Below are 20523 nucleotides of genomic sequence, written 5' to 3'. Positions count from 1 at the left end.
GCCAACAGTGTGATGTGGCTGCACAATTGCAAGCAACATTTATAGTGGTGATGATACCTTCTATGAATGTGCTGCTTTATACTGTAAAAAGTGCTTACAGATGGATGATCTTATTTTATACACTGGTTGGAATATAGGAAGTCAGTTGTCCTATGCTCTAAACAAGTTAGGGATCTCAATTATATGGATTCCTATTTTAAGAATTATACTGAAATTCTTTGTTAGAATATATCCAACAAATGGAAGACATAATATTGTAGATTCACCTCCCCCTGGGGGGGAGCAGCCTTACCAGGCCATAGTAGAGGATAATGCAGCCACTTTTGATGTGAACTGATGGGCTAAGAACAGAAAGGAGAGGAGAACCTCCCCTATCAGTGGACTTGGGGAGTGGCATGCATGCAGAGGGAGGAGGGAGGGTGGGATTGGGAGGGGAGGAGGGAGGAGCTTATGGGGGGATGCAGAATGAATAAAGTGTAATTGATGAAAAATTAAAAAAAAGGAAAAAAAATAACTTAAGAACCTTAAATGACTTTCAAAAGTGGAGGAAAACATGGAGTTAGTCAATTTACATGGAGCACATCTCGCCCCTGGGGGCAATGGTCTCCTGAACCTACTCAGACCTCGGACACCACCACTGCTAGTTCTAGAACTGATGCAGGATGTTCCAACGAGGGGGTTAAGGCTTCTCATAATATTTCCTATAAGCCCACACCTGTTTGTTTATATCCCCCATTTTTATTTATTGTTAGCCAGATAGAGCCAAGTAATTGTGGTAATGATACTTGCTTTTTTGCCCAATGCTGGAATGCTAGTGAATTTAGGTATGCCCTGGTTACTCGCATGCCTTGCTGGGTGCCTGTGCCCGTTGATGCCCCTCACGCTATGACTCTCTTCAGACACAAAAGGGATCTTGGAATTACAGCCGCCATTGTTACTGCCATCTCATTGGCGGCTGTTGGAGCTACCACCAGGGCATTAGCCATGAGTCATACTGTGCAGACTGCTCAGACCCTGCATAATCTTTTAGCCAATGTAGCTCATGCCTTAGATGTACAAAAAGGAATTAATGCTCAACTAAAAGGAGGCTTGATGGTGTTCAATCAGAGGATTGACCTCGTGCAGGAGCAAATTGATACCCTATGGCAAATCGCTCAACTTGGCTGTCAAAGGAAGTATGCTGGACTTTGTGTCACTAGCATACAACATGAGAATTTTTCCTGTTCTGCAAATCTGTCTAAACAATTGTCTAGCTATATTTTAGGTAATTGGACTGGAGAATTCGATACCACGATGGAGCAGCTGAGGGTGGCCATTGTCACGGTAAATTCTACCAGAGTGGACGCAGGACTAGCCACAGGATTATCATCATGGATTGCTGCAGCCATGAATCATCTGAAGGAATGGGCGGGCATGGGAGCGTTAGCAGGCCTTCTGGTGTTGGTCTCCTTGGTTTGCCTGTGGTGTATATGCAAGATTAGAGTCTCACAACAGCATAATGCAGCCATGACCATTCAGGCCTTTACAGCCATTGAAGCAGGACAGTCTCCCCAAGCATGGGAGCTAAAATGTTACGCTCAGGATGCGAGGCTAAGCACTGCACTCAGGGTCAGCTGCTTTTGAGCCAGAGAAGAGTATGTCTGTTTGCATTCGGGTTGATGCCCCAGGTCCCGCCTCTGAGAAAAAGTTATCAGGCGGGTCTGATGCTCTTTGGGTGGATGACACCTAAATGAACATCAGTACAAAGTCCCAATTTATTTCTAATATCAGAGATCAGACCTCTACTCTTGCCTGATGCATCTAAAACAAAAAGGGGGAACTGTAGAGAGCTGTGTAATGCCGTGCCTTAAAGATGGAGCTGGTTTCTGCCTTCCATCTTCCCGATGGTGGGTGCTCTCTGTCACAAACAACTCCATATTTGGCTAAGGCTGAGGATCTGGCTTGCTTCCCTGTATGTGGACCTATCTGCATTGCCCACGTGGCATGCTGAGGTTGGCTACCCAGAGGCTATTTAAGCTGTGGGCTGGCTTTCCCCAGGGTCAGAAGATTTTTCAAGGTTCCTGAATAAACTGCATGGAAAAAAAAAGATTTATTTAATAATATGTATGTATATATGTATGTATGTATGTGTGCATGGTGCTCATGAGGCTGTTAGCATATTCAACTACTGGAAGAATAGATTGATTCTGCCTTACAAGGGAAGATTACCGCTCAACATAAGAAAATACTTTGCAATGAAAAGTTGTACAGTAATGAAAGAGGTTGATCTCTAGAAAGAGTGATTTGTTGATTGCTATATGACTTTTTGGTCCAGATAATAATCTTAGGGGTTTTCCCATAAGAAATTCTATATTGCCTCATTGAAACCAAAACTAATCTAATATCTGTTCTCCTATGCATTATGAAGCTATCTTTCTCCTTTTGTGAACCAATGGGTTTTTGTGGGGTTACTAAGAGGAATGTGTATGAGGGGTAATTTACAGGAGCAGAAATGATTCACAGACAGCTCACAAAAGCTTGAAATCTTGACCACACAAACAACCTGCAGGAATCTCAACAGGTCAGAGACTGTCTCTTTCAGGAAGCTCAGGTGGTCTGAGCCTCATACACACAGCATAATTTCAGGTACTCTCTTAATTTTTTTGGGAGGGTGAGGGTTAGTTTTCTCTGCTTCTTTCAGACTGCTTGACCAGTCTGAGTTTCTTTTAGAAACTTGCCTTGTCTGAGAGTGTCTATAAGCAGTCCTAACTGTGAAGCTTTGATTGGAATTCCATGGTAATGCTGAACTTTGGACAAGAAGATGAGGTTGGAAGTACTATTATATACATGATTTTCAATGCTGATATCTAAAATGCCACTGAAAACCTCCACAGTCTTGTTACTTGGCTAGATATATGTAGGAATTCCAAGATAGTGGGTGGTGGAAAGCATGAACTGCATGGAAAGTTTTTGAATACTCAACTAGACTGACTCTATGTTATCAAGAAGTAAATATGTTTCTGTGTTAAAGCATTGTGATTTTTGGGTTTTTTAAATATTAACTATAATCATCCTTATCAATAAAACCACCAAGGTTCCTTTCTAATTTAGTATGATTTTTTTTCTTAATTTCTTTACACAGTGATAAATATATAGAGTCAAAGATGACCTTGAACTTCAAACTTTCTTTACTCTTTTGCCAAAGTTGTGTGCTGGGATTATGAGTGTAATGCCACTAAGAACAATTTACACAATACTGGTTTGGAAACTCTGGGATTCATGAATACTATAAATGCAATTCTCTCTAAAGTTGAATTTTGAAAATGTAAAACAATTTTATGAAAGGTCTGCAGAGAGGGCTATTGTTAGCTATTTTTAGTGATCACAGAAAAGCAGGACTCTTACCTGTGATTCTAATCAACTTGTATATCTGTATTTTTATTCATATATATAAAGCATAAATTACTAAGCTATAGGCACTGTGTTTACTGTTAGGAATGAAATAACCAAAATCCCTAGTAGTAAAGACCACAGTCTCCTAAATACTGTGCACCAGTGAGTTTTTGTAGGGTTACTAAGTGTCCTACCACATGGACACTTGCTCAACTATGTTCATTGTTGCTGTATTCAGAAGAACCAGAAACTGGAAACAACCATGATGTACCTCAACAGAAGAAATGATAAAGAAAAAGTGGTACATGTACACAATGGAGTATTACTCAGCTGCAAAAAAAAAAAAAAAAGACATCATAAAAAAAGACATTGTGAAATTTGTAGGCAAATATGATCATTGATGATCTGGTGAGTCAATAAATTCAATGGATCTTGTATGATGATTAATCTCATTTAATAAGTAGTTTTTGCTTTACCTCAATTTTAACTTCAAAATTTTAAAAGGTACTAGACGCTTAATCATTTTAATTTTATGATGATCTACAAGGACTGCCAGAAATGACAGGCAAAAAAGAGCCAAACCAATTTTTATATATGTTTTTCTCAAAAATGAATATGATTTAAAGTCTAAGAAAAATACATGTGTGTGTCTTGTAGAACACATCTTAGCCTGAGTAGTTTGGCGCTTGTCCACCTGATTATTTCCCACTAATTAAGGTTATGGTATAAGAGCATGCAAAACCACAATATACAAAATTGCCAGTTTCAAAGAAATAAAAACATATACATTAATTTTTATAGTCTCCTGCTTTGTAGTAAATATGATATACATATTCTAGAATTTACTCAAAGGTAGATGTTTTCTGTTGAAGATCTTCAGTTTCAAATAAATGAAATTTAGCACCTGAATTATGTCGTTGTGTTATTTTAAATAAAAATATAAACTGCCAGACCCCCCTCAAAAAAAATTGTAGGCAAATGCATAGAACTAGAAAAAAAAAAAAAAACCCTCCTGACTGATATAACCCAACCCAATAAAGACAAAATCAGTTTGTATTTGCTTATATTAGGATACTAGAAGTCAATTCAATGATTACCAACCTACAATTCATAAAACCACATAGATTAGTTATAGAGTATGGGACGTGGGAGACAGAACTCTCTAGAAAAATGGAAATAAAATAGATAGTTATGGATGGATGCAGGGGACTGGAATAGGAGGATCAAGTGGAGTGTGTGTGTGTGTGTGTGTGTGTGTGTGTGTGTGCGGTATGATTTATGAGAATGGCTTATCCCATACATTCAGGATAAGCTTAAAATAGCTGTCTGAATGCTTGAGAAGCCAACCATATGGTAGCTGTCCACTCCATAATACTAGTAGCCTCAGCACTCCTGATTTGCTGCTGCAGGCCTGGAGGACCACTGGAAAGCCACTAGTCTTGTAGTGCGTGTTTGAAGCCCGAAGAAGATGAGCTCTAGCACAAGTAAAGGAATGAAGCAGCAGCAGTAGCTTCTACAAAATAGATGAATTTCTTAGCATGAGAGAAGGCAGGCAGGCAAAGTGAAGCGTGCTTCCTCCATTTACTTTTATCTATGCTGACATAGTATGGTGGCACCTACATCAAAGTGAGTCTTCTTGTTTCACATAATTTGATCTAGAAAATCTTCCATAGGTCTCATTTATGGCTACACATTCAGTCAATTTCTGAGTTAGTCAATCTGAAAGTCAAGATTCACTATCACAATATTTATTTCCTTTTTATAGAATATACCACTAAAATTTTATAGGGATTTCAATAATGTGTAGTCTTAATTTAGAAAATTATAAATTATTAGGTCTTCCAACTGAACAAATAAAGATAACTTAACATTTGTTTATGCCTTTAACTTTTAAAATGTAAATGGGTGTTTCGATTGCATACATGTATGTACACCATGTATGTGCCTGGTGCCCATGAAGGCCAGAAGAAAGTTGTGAATCCACTGTAACTACAGTTACAGATGGTTGTAAGTTGTAATAAGAGAGATAGGAATCAACCCTGGTCCTCAGAGAGAGCAGCCACTGTTCTTACCCACTGAGCCACCTCTTCACCCCATGGTTGTACATTTTTAATTTCAATAGTGTTTTGTAATTTCCAGTGTACATGTCTTTTACCTACTTAGCAAAATGTGCTTTAAAGCATTTTGTTATTTTATATTATATTTAAATGAGAATTTCTTAGTTTGCTTTGTAGATTGCTCACTAGTAGACTTTAAAAGCACTGAAAGACTATCTAGCAGTGTACCAAAGCAGATCCTGAGACTCATAACCAAACCTTGGGCAGAGTGCAGGGAAACATGAAAGAAGGGGCAATTAGTAAGACCTGGAGAGGACAGGAACTTCACAAGGACCAAATATACCTGGGCACAGGGGTCTTTTCTGACACTGATTCTCCAACCAAGGACCATGCATGGCTATAACATAGAACCAACCCCTGCTTGGGGGTAACCGATGGCAGCTCAGTATCCAAGTGGGTACCCTAGTAAGGGGAAGAGGGACTGTCTCTGACATGAACTCAGTGGCTGGCTCTTTGTCCTCCCTCCCCCCAAGGGAGGAGAAGCCTTGCCAAGCCACAGAGGAGGACATTGTAGCCTGTCCTGATGAGACCTGATAAGCTAGGGTCAGCTGGAATGGGAGGAGTTCCTCTCCTATCAGTGGACTTAGAGAGGGGCAGGCAGGAGATGAGGGAGAGAAGGTGGGATTGGGAGAGAATGAGGGAGGGAGCTACAGCTGGGATGCAAAGAGAAGGAGGGAGGGGGCTACAGCTGGGATGCAAAGTAAATAAACTGTAATTAATATAAAAAATAAAAATTAATTTAAAAAAGATCAAATGCTTCTTCTGCATTTATTCCATGTGCTGAAGCTTTGTTTAATTTGTTTGATCTAACTTAAAAAATCTTTATGTTTTCTTCTACTAAGAAGATCATGTCATCTGAGAATGAAAATACTTACATGGTATTTTTAGGTTTGGAGGTATAATTTATTTCTGTTTCTTCCTTGATTTTTTTAGTTATGACTTCATGTACTAGGTTTAGGGGAAATATTTGACTAAGACGATCCTTATCCCACTCCTTATCTTATTGAAAAGGCTTTCAGTTTTTCAAAATTCAGTATATAATTTTAGTTACGAGTTTTCCATGTATGACCTTTATTCTGTTCAAATAATTTCTTTCCATTTCTAATTTGTTCCATATGTTTTTATCATGAAAGGTTGTTGAAATTTTTCAAAAGCTTCACCCACAGCTATTAAGATGCTTATGCGATTTTCATATGCTGAACCATCTGTACATTCCAGGGTAAATCCAACTTGGTCATGGTGCATAATCCTTTTAACACGCAATTGAATTCATTTTGCTGGTATTTTATTGAAGACTTCTGCATTTATATTCATCAAGAATATTGATCAGCCCGTAGATTTCTATTAATGTCTTTGTCTGGTTTTGATAGTTAAGTAATGCTGATCTAGTTGAATGTGTTTGGAAATGTCTACTCCACTTAATCATTCAAGAAATATTGAATATTGGCAATAAATCTGTAAATGTTCAATAAAATTATCCAGTGATACCATTTGGTCCTAGAATATTCTTGATTGTGAAACTTTTATTCTTAATCCAGTAGTCACATTCAATATTATTTGTTCAAATTTTCTTTTTTTTCTGATTTTGCTTGCTTAATTTATGTCTCTAGGAATTTATCCATAGCCTTTAAGTTCTTAAAATAATTGTGTAATTTTAAAAGCACAGAAGTAAAGAAAAAAAGAACTGTTCCAGAGACAGTGAACCTAGTGGAAGTGAGCTAGGCACAGGATGCAAACCACATTATCTCTCATCCCCAGGAAGCCTGAGGGGCACCAGAGGAGCTCTCATTTGAGAGGCCTTTCAGCCTGCTCCCATCTGCCTGGCCCACCAGAGTCAGAAACAGTGAGCACAGAAGAGACAGTGATCCTAGTAAAGGTCATTTCAGCGCAGGACAAAAGCCCCATTGTCCTCCATCTCGAAAAGGCCTGTGGAACACACAAGCAGCTCAGCTCAGAGGACTTTCTGCCTAGTCCTCGGCTTCTTGGACTACCTGCCAGTGAACCCAGTGAACCCACCAGAGGGACCATCAGACCAGTAAACACCAAAATCAACGAGATGGCCAGAGGGCAGCTTAAGAACACAAGAAATAAAACTGCCAGAAACCAGTTGTCCTACCACAGCAAGTCCAAAACACAAGAAAAAGATTTTAAATCTGAGGTTATGAAAATGATATAGGCATTAAAGGAAGAAAAGAAAGCTCTCAAAGTAGCACAGGAAAATACATTTCAACAGGTGATAAAATTCAACCAATCCCTTAAAGAAAGTAAAGAAATACAGAAACTACAATTAAACAGGAGAAAGAAATGAATAAAACTGTTCAAGACCTAAAATAGAACTAGAAGCAATAAAGAAAACACAATCTGAGACAATCTTAGATATGAATAAACTAAGGAAGAGGACAGGAACTACAGACATAGGCATCACCAACAGAATAGAAGAGATGGTAAAAAGAATCTAAAGTGTAGAAGAAACGACTAAAGAAACTGATACATCAGTCAAAGAAAATGTTAAATCTTAAAAGCTCCTGGCATAGAACATACAAGATATCTGGGATACTATGAAAAGACCAAACCTAAGATTAATATGAATAGAAAGAGAAGATTTCCGGCTCAATGAGCCATAAAATATTTTCAACAAAATCATAGAAGAAAACTTCCCCAACCTAAAGAAAGAGATACCTATAAACATAAAAGAAGCTTACAGAACATCATATAGATTGGACCAGAAAAGAAAATCACCCATCCACATAATAATCAAAACATTAAATTTTCAGAACAAAGGGAAAATATTAAAAGCTATAAGAGAAAAAGGACAAGTCTCATATAAAGGCAAACCTATCAGAATTATACCTGACATCTCATAAGAAACTCTAAAAGGCAGAAGGACTTGGAATTTTTTTATTACAGATGTCAGTTCCAACTACTATACCCAGCAAAACTTTTAATCACCATAGATACAGAAAACAATATATCCACAAAAATAACAATTTTAAACAGTACCTATCCACAAATCCAGCCCTACGGAAGATACTAGAATGAAAACTCTAACCCAAGGAAGGCACACCCAGGAAAAAACACACACACAGAAATAACCCCATATCAGCAAAACCAAAAGAAGGCAATCATACACTTTCTACCACCAACAACATAACAATAACAGGAAGTAAAAAAGGTTGGTCATTAATATCTTTCAACAGCCATAGCATCAATGCTCCAATAAAAAGACACAGGTTAAAACAATGGATACAAAAACGGGACCCTTCTTTCTGAAGCATATAAGGAGTAAACCTCAGCAATAAAGATAGGCATTACCTCAGAGTAAAGGGTTGTATAAAAGGTTTTCGAACAAACAGACCCAAGAAACAAGCTGGAGTAGCTATTCTAGTGTCTAATAAAATAGTCTTTCAACCAAAATTCATCCACCAAGAAACATCTCAGTTCTGAACATTGATGCCTCAAATGCGAGGGCACCCTAATTCATAAAAGAAACATTACTAAAGCTTAAATAATACATTGAATCCCATACATTAATAGTGGAATACTTAAAAACCCCACTCTCTCCACTGGACAGATCATCAAGACAGAAACTAAATGAGGAAATAAATTAACAGATGTCATGAATCAAACGGATCTAACAGATATCTACAGAAGATTTCACACAAACACTATAAAATATAACCTCTTTTTCTCAGCACCTCACAGAATCTTCTCTAAAATTGACCATATACTTGGCCACAAAGCAAGCCTTAGCAGATATAAGAAGATTGAAATAACCCCCTGCATCCTATAAGACCACCATGACTTAAAGCTCGAACTCAACAACAGAAATAACAGAAAGCCTAAAAACTCAGGCTGAACAACTGGGTCAGGGAAGAAATAAAGAAATTGAAGACTTTCTGGCATTCGATGAACATGAAGATACAGCATATCCAAACTTATGGGATACAGTGAAAGCAGTGCTAAGAGGAAAGTTCATAGCACTAAGAGCCTTCATAAAGAAATTGATTACATCTCATATGAGTAACTTAGCACACCTGAAAGCTCTAGATCAGAAACAGACACATCAAAGAAGAGTAGATGACAGGAAATAATCAAACTCAGGGCTGAAATCAATAAACTGGAAACAAAAAAATTAAACAAAGAATCAATGAAACAAAGAGCTGGTTCTTTGAGGAAAATCAGCAAGGTAGGCAAACCCTTAGCCAAACTAACTAAATGGCAGAGAAAGAGGATCCAAATTAACAAAATCATAAAGGAAAAGGGGGACATAACAACAGACAATGAAGATATCCAAAATATCATTAGGTCTCACTTCAAATGCTTATATTCCACAAAATTGGAAAATCTAAAAGAAATGGATGGTTTTCCAGATAGATTTCACCTACCAAAGCTAAACCAAGACCAGGTAAACAGTATAAACAGTCCAATAACCCCTAAGGAAATAGGAGCGGTCATCAAAAGTCTCCCAACCAAAAAAAAAAAAAAAAGAAATTGCCAAGTCCAGATGGTTTTAGCACGTAATTCATCCAGGCACTCAAAAAGAGATAATACAAATACTCCTCAAACTATTCCACAATATAGAAACTTAAGGAACATTGCCAAAATCATTCTATGAAATCACAGTCACCCTGATACATAAACCATATAAAAATTCAACAAAGATAATTTCAGACCAATTTCACTCATAAACCTGGATGCAAAAATATTCAACAAAATACTTGCAAACTGAATCCAAGAACACATCAAATACATAATCCCCATGATCAAGTTGGCTTCATCCCAGGGATACAGGGATGATTCAACATATGAAAATTCATCAGCGTAATCCACTATAAACAAACTCAAAGAAAAAACTCACATTATCATCTCATCAGATACAGAAAAAGCCTTTGACAAATTCCAATATCTCTGTATAATGAAAGTCTTGGAAAGGCCAGGGATACTAGGCCCATAGATAAACATAATAAAGGCTAACTACATCAACTTAATTGCCAACATCAAATTAAAATCAGAGAAACTCAAAGCAATTCCACCCAAATCAGGCACAAGTGAAGGCTGCCCACTCTCCATACCTCTTCAATATAGTACTTGAAGTACTAGCTAGAGCAATAAGACAAATAAAGGAGATCAGGGTCATACAAATTGGGAAGAAAGAAATCAAAGTGTCACTATGAAGATGATATGACAGTGTACATAAGCAACCCCAAAACTTCTAGTAGGGAATTCCTACAGCTGACAAATAGCTTCAGCAACGTGGTTGGATACATTAATTAAAAAAAAAAAAAAAAAGCAGTGTCCAGCCTATACACAAATGACATGAGATGGCAGTTAGGAAAACTAGACCCTTCAAAATAGCCACCAAAAAAAATGAACTCTCTTGGTATAGCTCTAACCAAGCAGTGAAAGACCTGTATGACAAGAACTTCAAGTCTCTGAAGAAAGAAACTGAAGAAGATATCAGAAGGTGGGAAGATCTCCCATTCTTATGGATCAGTGGGATTAGCATAGTAAAAATGGTCATCCTACCAAAAACAGTCTGCAGAATCAATGCAATCTTCATAAAAATACCAACACATTTCTTAAAGACCTGGGAAGAACAATTCTAAACTTTATATGGAAAACCAAAAAATCCAGAAAAGCTAAAACAATACCATATAATAAAAGAAGTTCTGGAATTGTCTCCATCCTGACTTCAAGCTATACCACAGAGCAATAGTAATAAAAACTGCATGATACTAACATAGAAATGGAGAGATTGATCAATGGAATTGAATCAAAGACCCAGGAGGAAAAAAAAAACCAAAACTGCATAACTATGGTCACTTGATTTTTTACAAAGAAGCCAAAACTATACAATGGAAAAAAAAGATAGCATTGTTAACAAATGGTGCTGGTCTAACTGGATGTCTACATGTAGAAAATGCAAGTAGTTCCATATTTATCTCCCTGCACAAAATGCAAATCCAAGTGGATTAAAGACCTCAATATAACACCAGATACACAAAATCTATTAGATGAGAAAGTGGGGAAGAACCTGGAATTCCTTGGCACAGGAGACAACTTCCTGAACAGAATACCAACAGCTCAAGCTGTAATATCAACATTTAGTAAATGGGCCCTATTGCAACAGAAAAGCTTCTGTAAGGCAAAGGACACTGCCAATAAAAGAAAAAGACAATCTAAGGATTGGGAAAAGATCTTCACCAATCCTCCATTCAATAATGGGCTAATATCTAAAATATATAATGAACCAAAAAAAATCAAACACCGATAAGCATAATGGAGCACAACCACAGAAAAGACCCTGTGCTCAGATATTTTTGGTTCTGTTGCTCTCCTTGTGGAGCTTCTGTCCTCTCCAGATATTGCTATCTACCCCTCCATTCATATGATTCCCTGCACTCTGCAGAAAGTTTGGTTATGAGTCTCAGCATCTGCTTTGATACACTGCTGAATAGAGTCTTTCAGAGACCCTCTGTGGTAGGTTTCTGTTCTGTTTCCTATTTTTCTGAGACTGATACTCAAACCAGGGACCATTCATGGATATAACCTAGAACCCTTGCTTAGCTGTATCCCATGGCAGCTCATTATCCATGTGGGTACCCTAGTAAGGGGAGCAGAGACTATCTCTGACATGAACTCAGTGGATGGCTCTTTGACCACCTCCCCTAACCCCAATGGGGAGCAGCCTTGCCAGGCCATAGAGGAGGACAATGCAGCCATTCTTTATGAGACCTGATAAGCTGGGGTCAGATGGAAGTAGAAGAGGACCTCCACTATTAGTGGACTTGGAGAGGGGCATGCGAGGAGATGAAAGAGGGAGGGTGGAATTGGGAGGGAGTGAAGGAGGGGGTTACAGCTAGGATACAAACTGAATAAACTATAATTAATATAAAAAGAAAAATTTAATTAAAAAATGGGGAACAGACTAAACAGAGAATACTCAACAGAGGAATCTCAAATGGCCAAGAAGAACTTAACTAAATGCTCAGGACCCAGCCGGCTGCCTCAGGGAGCCTGGTGGGGCCGGCCGGGCCTGAGCTGTTGGAGCATGGCTCTGAAACGGATCCAGAAGGAAATGACTGACTTACAGCGGGATCCTCGTTCCCAGTGTTGTGCAGGACCTGTGGGTGATGACTGTTGCTTTTACTATGAAAATCTATCACCCTAATATCAACAGCAGTGGAAGCATTTGCCTGGACATCTTGAGGTCACAGTGGTCCCCAGCATTGACTGTGTCCAAAGTTCTCTTGTCCATCTGCTCTCTGCTCTGCGACCCCAAACCTGATGATCTACTGGTGCCAAAAATAGCCCACGCCTACAAGGACAACAGAGAGACGTATAACAGACTAGCAAGAGAGTGGACACAGAAATATACTATGTAAGTGCCTCGAAGGCTCTATGGGAGATACTGTCCAAGAGAAGCTTGCCAGGCAGAGTGGCCTTCATGTGAAGCTCTAAGCTGTCGACTAAGGCACTCACATCGTCTGTTCACACATGTGTTGGCCACTCACTTCTCTGGCTGAAGCATGTTGGTGTCACTTCAGCCATTGTGTCCTTGACAATATCACACCTTTTATGCTAAATCAGAGACCATCGTTATGATCTACAGTCTTCCTGGTTACACTAGAATCATCTATGCCCCAGTCTCTCTGCTTGTATCTGGGGAATCAAGCCATGCATGATGTCACTCCTCACTGTTGCACTGTCCAGGGGCCCAGTCTGCTCCCTAACCACCTGCCCTTGCCTTTAGAGCACAGTGCTTTCTCTTGAGGGCCCAGGGCAGAGTGGGCTTTCTTCATACGTGGTCTGCTACAGACCCAGGTCCTCAAGAGTCTAAGTGCATCCCAGAGGCTCCTAAAAATGGGAACAGCATAACTTGAAAGTACTTCTGTCCCACCACTGCATTTCTCTCCTACACCAAACAGCAAGCGAGGAGCATCAGGATACATAAAGCAGGTAACACCAAGAAAGAGGGAAATGGTCAGACATAGAAATCTGTGGCTTATGCTTTTGTATGTGATGAGGCTTTCCCCACCCTGCTCCCACAGGGAACTTAACATGAAAATCAAGCATAAGCTGTTCACAGACTGGAACACAGGAAGGAGAGGAACTTTAAATGCAAATAAAAAGGAAATTCCCTCAGAAGTGACAATTAAAAAAAAAAAAGAAATGCTTAGCTTCCTCAGTCATCAGTGAAATGCAAATCAAAACAACTCTGAGGTTCCATATTGCACCAGTCAGAATGGCTAAGGCCCAAATCTCAAGCAATAGCACATGCTGGCGAGGGTTTGGAGAAAGGTGATCACTCCTCAATTGCTGTTGTGAGTGTGGACTTGTACAACCTCTTTAGAAATCAATCTGGCACTTTCTTAGAAAAGTAGGAATATATTTACCAGAAGACACAACTACACCACTCCTGGTTATATACTCAAATGATGCTTTGCTATAGAACAAAGATACTTGCTCAACTGTGTTCATAGCAGCTCTATTCATAATAGCCAGAATCTGGAAACAACCTAGATATCCCTCAATCAAAGAATGGACAAAGAAACTGTGACACATTTACACAATGGATAACTACTCAGCTATTAAAACAAAGAAATCGTGATATATGCAGGCAAATGATGGGAACTAGAAAAGATCATCCTGAGTGAGGTAACCCAGACTCAGAAAGACACACATGGTTTTTACTCACTTATAAGTGAATATTAGCCATATAGTACAAGGAAAGCATACTACTAGGCATAGCCTCAATAGGATAAGTAATCAGGAGGCCCCAAGGGAGTATGCATAAATCTCACTCCAAAGGGGAAATAAAACAGACAGAGGTAATGATTAAAGAGGTGGAACAAGGTAGGAGAGGGGGCACAGAGAGTTAAGAGGGTGGAGATCAGACCTGAGGAGAGCAAGTGCTAGAGAACAGAAAGTCTGTAGAGAAAAGAGAAAGTGAGGGTGAGGACATTTCTATGACAAGCTAAAGACCTAAGTCAGTGTAGGCCCCTGGGAGGATATGAGGGTGATTCAAGCAGAGACTCCTAGTAGCAGAGGCCATAGAGACTGAAGAGGACACTTCTAATTTGACTAGTCTTCTAGTAGAGGAAGGGGAACACCAACCCACCCACAAAAACTTCTTTCCAAAATGTACCCTGCCTAGGTGATGTACAGGGATAAAGATATGGCAAATAAGGCAGAGACTGAGAGACTGACCAAACAATGCCTGGCCTAATCAAAGTCACACCCTATAGGAGAGCTCCAACCCCTGACACTATGAAAAATACTCTGCTAAGCTTGTAGACAAGAGCCTGAAAGAATAGTCCTCTGAGAGGCTATACCCAGCCACACATCAAAACGGATGCTGAGACTTGCAGCCAAACATTGGGCAATGCGTAGGGAGTCTTGAGAAATAGTGGGAGTAAAGAAAAAAAAAATCAGTAAGTCACAGGAGCACGACAAGAAAACAATAGAGCCAACTATCCTGGGACCAGACGGATTGGCTAAGACTGAAGCATTAACCAAGGAATATACATGAATTAGACTTAGATCCCCTACAAAGATGTAGCAGATGAACAGCTTAGGCTTCAAGTGGTTACTCTAGTAAGGGAGTGAGAACTGCATTGGACAGGGACTAACTTGCTAGCTTTTAGATCACTTTGCTCTGGTGGGACTGCTTTGACAGGCCACAGGGGAAGAGAAGAACACTTTTAGTCCTGATGCAATTTAATGAGCTGGGGTGGATGAAAAAGGCACCTCCCCTTTTCTGAGGAAAAAGGGAGGGCGGAGTGAGGAGAGAGAGAGAGAGAGAGAGAGAGAGAGAGAGAGAGAGAGAGAGAGAGAGAGAGAGAGAGAGAGAGTAGGACTGGGAGAAGAAGAGGGAAGGATCTACAGGGTGTAAATTGAATAAAATAAACTTATAAGGAAAAAAATACAGTTTCATTGAATTTTTTTAATGTGTCCACTTCTGAATTAATATTTTGAGTGTGTTATTTCATACTGAGGATTAAATTCAGGGCTACAAGCCTTGCATTCTAGGGGAGAGCTATATATCTAAGCTATAGCCATAACTGGTTTCTCCTATTTTTATCATTTCCTTTCCTCCTTCTCTTCTATAATCTCCTCTTCTTCTTTTTCTTTCACCTTTTCTAAATTTGGGTATATAGGCTTGATTTTTTTTTTATTTTGAAGTACAAAGCTAGGATGTTAGTTTTAGAAATTTATTTTTGTCTAATTGGAATTAGCAGCCATAAACTTTCTTTTTTACTACAGTGTATTAACTCTACAAATGTATTTCATTATTTGATTTCAAAACATAAATATAAACTGTTTAGCCATATTAACCCAACTCTATTAATTTTTTTCAGTCCCTTCTCCTCTTCTAATGTTTCTTTACTAGTCCCCATTTGTCTTTCATATGCCCACAGCCTCTGATTCTACATATGACATAAAATGTGATATTTGTCTTTTTGGAACTAGCTTACTTAACATAAATCTAAAAATCTTAGTACATGAAAACAGAATTTGTAATGCTATAACAAAAATGTTTGCTGAATTTCATACATTTTAATATGTGGTGTTTTCATCTCTTTTTTTCTCAAGATTATTTCTGTAACTTTTTTAACCTGTTTATTTTTCAAGGGTGTTCTTTAATTTTTCACATACTAATTTTATTTCTGCTTCAAATATTTTTATTTCTAGTTATATTCCATTGTGGAAAGAAATGTTACTTAGTATAATTTAAGAGTTCTTGAATGTGTAAATAATTGTCTTAGGACATGGCATCTGATAAAACCTGGGAAATGAGATATATTTTTAAAAGAATGCATCATCTATTGGTTAGTGTTTTAAGATTTTACAGAAAGCTCTTTATATATGCCATTTTGAGACATTTTTGTTATAGCATTACAAATTCTGTTTTCATGTCTCTCTCTGGTGTGCATATGTGTGTGTTCTTGTGTGTGTGATAGAGAGGCAGATGAAGGGAGAGGGAGTGAGAGAGAGCATGAAAACAGAAAATTATATTTGGAAGGTACAAAGGAACTAGCAAGGGAGAAAAAGGTAACAAGAGAACATAAAAAAGGAACAAATATAAACAAATTGTAGTGGTATTCATGTTTAGAAATGTCAATATAAAATCTATTAGCATGTAAACTACCAAAATGTTAATGAAAAATTCAAGAAAAATTAGACTACTTTAAGTGTATAGAATGGTTGATTGGATTCAGGAAAAAAAAAAAATACGTACTGGCTTTGCAACAGAGTTCTGAGGAAGAAATTTTGCTTAACACACTTAGGCTTTTTGTTAAATCCCCAGAACCACAAAATATGTGAAAATAGAATTAGATAGCGATGTTTGCTATCCATAAAAGATTCACCTTTTATTTAAGTGTAAACATAGATGGAAAGCGAAAGGAAAGGTAAAAAGTGACAGAAGGTGCTAATCTTTAGACTCAATATTCTACACATTGTTGAAAATGAACATGAGTTCTCCTACAGCTTCACTAGTGTTTGGCTTGTATGTTTCATTGTTTGAAAGTAGGCCCCTGTATTCACCACTGCCAAGTAGGACTAAAGAAATAACCACTTTTACAGTATCTTTCCTTGGGTAGATGACATATTCTGAGTTAAAATATATTTTCTCTGACATCTAGGATCAACCTTGTTTTCATTTGATTATTATTTGTAATATCATTTTCCATCCTTCCCATCTACTTGTAATATCATTTTCCATCCTTTCCGTTTCCATCTATTTGAGGATATGGAGGAAAAGAACATGTATATAGTGCTAGTAGGAATATAAATAAGCGTAGTCACTACAGAAATCTGTATGGGTTTTCAAAAAGGTCACAGGCTAAAATAGAGCAATCACATTATCCAGCTATATTACTTTGGAGTATGTACCTGAAAAATTCTAAGTTAGCATACTCTTATATTCTTATTAGAGATGATTATCCATAGTAAGGGTATTATGTTTTTATTTTCTGATTGATTTGTCTCTCTATTGCCTGTTTCTGTTTTGTACTGCAAACCTGCACCCAGTCTCATTCTTAGTAAACACAAAATTTTGGTGTGTTCATTCAGTATATACATAATTATTTTTTTAATTTTAATTTTAAATTTTTATATTAATTACACTTTATTCATTTTGTATCCCATCTGTAGCCCATTCCTTCATTCCCTCCCAATCCCACCCTCCCTCCGTCATCTCCTCCCATGCCCCTTTCCAATTGTACTGATAGTGGAGGTCTTCTTCCCCTTCCATCTAGCCCTAGTCTATCAGGTCTCATCAGGACTGGCTGCATTGTCCTCCTCTGTGGCCTAGTAAGGCTGCTCCCCCCTCAGGGGAGGATGACCAAACAGATAGCCATTGAGTTCATGTCAGAGACAGTCCCTACTCCCCTTACTAGGGAATCCACATGAATACTGAGCTGCCTTGGGCAACATCTAAGCAGAGGTTCTAGGTTATCTCCTTGCATGGTTCTGGGTTGAAGCATCAGTCTCAGGAAAGACCTCTTGGGCCAGATTTTTTTTTGGTTCTGTTGCTCTCCTTGTGGAGTTCCTGTCCCCTCCAGGTCTTTCTATATCCCTCTTCTTTCATAAGATTCCCTGCACTCTGCCCAAAGTTTGGCTATAAGTCTCAGGATCTGCTTTGATGCCTTGCTGGGTAGAGTCTTTCAGAGGCCCTCTGTGGTAGGTTCCTGTCCTGTTCCCTGTTTTCTCCCTCTTCTTATGTCTGTCACATTTGCCTTTCTGGGTGAAAACTGATCATCTTCTCCAGGGTCCTTCTTCTTGCTTAGTTTCTTTAGGTGCACAGATTTTAGAATGTTTAATTCTTTTCCAATTTAATTCATATATCTCCATTGGTTCAGGTCCAGTGTATAGAGGTTTATTTGTTATGTGATTAGGTCATGTCTCTGTTTGCTTATGTGTTTCATAACATTGTGTTTGAATGTACAATGTTTATAGACTGGACCTGAAGAAAGACCTTCATTCCCCATTTCAATTAGAAATTCTTAGGATCTTTTAATGTTTTTCAACATCCACTGATTTTTGTCTTCTCTGGGATTGTGTTTATCTTTTTTTTTTTTTTTTCAGTTACAGAACTTCTTCAGATTTCCCCCAAGAATGTGTAACCTATTTATCCTTCTTGTATCAGCCTTTAGTACTAAGCTTATAAGGGCTGTTTATTCCATTCACATTCAATGATAAGAGACAGAAATTAGTCTCTTGTGAAGGCCTCATCCAAAGTAAGAATATTAGACATACAGGAAGAAATATCAGAAAGAGAGACTGATAATTACATTTACAACAAAGAAATACAGCAAGAGTTGAAGGAAAAATGAAATATTAATTTAAAAAGGAATGCCTATGGTTTGCCAGGTAGCTCAATGGTGCAGAAAGTATATGAAAGTTCCAAAGAGTAAAAAGAATTAGAGAAAGTAATCAAATTGATTAATTCAAATATTAGTTAGCTATGAGCTTTGAAAGAGTAGTAGAAGTGTAAGTTACATTTCAGTGGTGTAAGAAGTGAATGTGCCTGTGGTATATATGCAAGATTAGAGTCTTACAACAGCATAATGCAGCCATGACCATTCAGGCCTTTACAGCCATTGAAGCAGGACAGTCTCCCCAAGCATGGTTGGCTACCATAAAAAGTTAAAATGTTACGCTCAGGATTCGAGGCTAAGCACTGCACTCAGGGTCAGCCGCTTTGGACCCAGAGAAGAGCATGTCTGATTGCATGCGGGTTGATGCCCCAGGTCCCGCCTCTGAGAAAAAGGTATCAGGCGGGTCTGATGCTCTTTGGGTGGATGACACCTAAATGAACATCAGTACAAAGTCCCAATTTATTTCTAATATCAGAGATCAGACCTCTACTCTTGCCTGATGCATCTAAAACAAAAAGGGGGAACTGTAGAGAGCTGTGTAATGACGTGCCTTAAAGATGGAGCTGGTTTCTGCCTTCCATCTTCCCGATGGTGAGTGCTCTCTGTCACAAACAACTCCACATTTGGCTAAGGCTGAGGATCTGGCTTGCTTCCATGTATGTGGACCTATCTGCATTGCCCACGTGGCATGCTGGGGTTGGCTACCCAGAGGCTATTTAAGCTGTGGGCTGGCTTTCCCCTGGGTCAGATGATTGTTCAAGGTTTCTGAATAAACTGCATTGAAAAAAAAAAAAAAGAAGTGAATGTGATGTAATTAATCTGATGTTCCGATTATAATGTTCAAATCCCAAACAGTGTGTATAGTTTTACATAAATACAAATGCCTTTACATGATTTATTTTATACTTTAGCTACATGTCTACAGACCTTAAGAAAGTGTCTAGCACATTCACATATAAACTACTCTTAAGTGTCCTTGCAGTTGAAGTAGAGGGTACCTCTGCATTATTTAGATAATACCTTAAGTATCCTTTATTGTTTATAAATACAGGCAAGAAGTAAGTATTAGAAAAATTTTCCTCCGTTATAAATATATTTTTCAAATCATGACTCAGACACATCACGGGTGGTTTACAGATATGTGGTGCTAGTAATATATTAGAAAGAAAAAAAAGAAGTTCATGCCTGTAATTCAAACACTCAGGAGCTAGAAATGATTATTTCAGGCCCAGCTTAGACTACTTAGAGAGTTCACAGACACCTTGATTTAGACAGTTGAGAATCTTTCTCAAAAATATAAGGATGGGGATATAGCTAGTGGTAAAAAAAAAAAAAAAAAAAAATCCTGAGCATGTGTTTGGCTAAATCCTCAGCATTGCAGTAATCATCATCATCATCATCATTATCATCATCATCATCATCATCATCATCATCATCATCATCATCATCTTGGATACTGTGTTCTCATCATACTACACATTACGTAAATATTAAATAGTATCATAATTTAAGGAAATAATTATTTATTGCTTTTCATGTCAATAATAATTCTGGCTTCGTGATTTAGAAAAATTAGTTGACCTCCTTTGATTTGCTTATTCTCTGTGAACTTTAGAAAGAGTTGAATAATTTTGATAAACTAAACTGAC

The 20523-nt window shown here is 38.2% G+C and overlaps 1 protein-coding gene and 1 pseudogene across 1 annotated transcript in view; one reads left to right on the top strand and one right to left on the bottom strand.

Moving 5' to 3' along the window:
• Il1rapl2 (interleukin 1 receptor accessory protein like 2) overlaps positions 1 to 20523 on the bottom strand; it is a 768417-nt gene that overhangs the window by 362390 nt on the left and 385504 nt on the right. The window lies entirely within an intron of this gene.
• Positions 12541 to 12874, top strand: LOC110542012 (ubiquitin-conjugating enzyme E2 D4-like; annotated as a pseudogene).

The sequence above is a fragment of the Meriones unguiculatus genome, chromosome X, assembly GCF_030254825.1.
Source record: "Meriones unguiculatus strain TT.TT164.6M chromosome X, Bangor_MerUng_6.1, whole genome shotgun sequence".
In the NCBI taxonomy this organism is placed as follows: domain Eukaryota; kingdom Metazoa; phylum Chordata; class Mammalia; order Rodentia; family Muridae; genus Meriones; species Meriones unguiculatus.
Note: the sequence above shows the minus strand (reverse complement) of the source record. Positions and strands in the feature narration are given on the sequence as shown.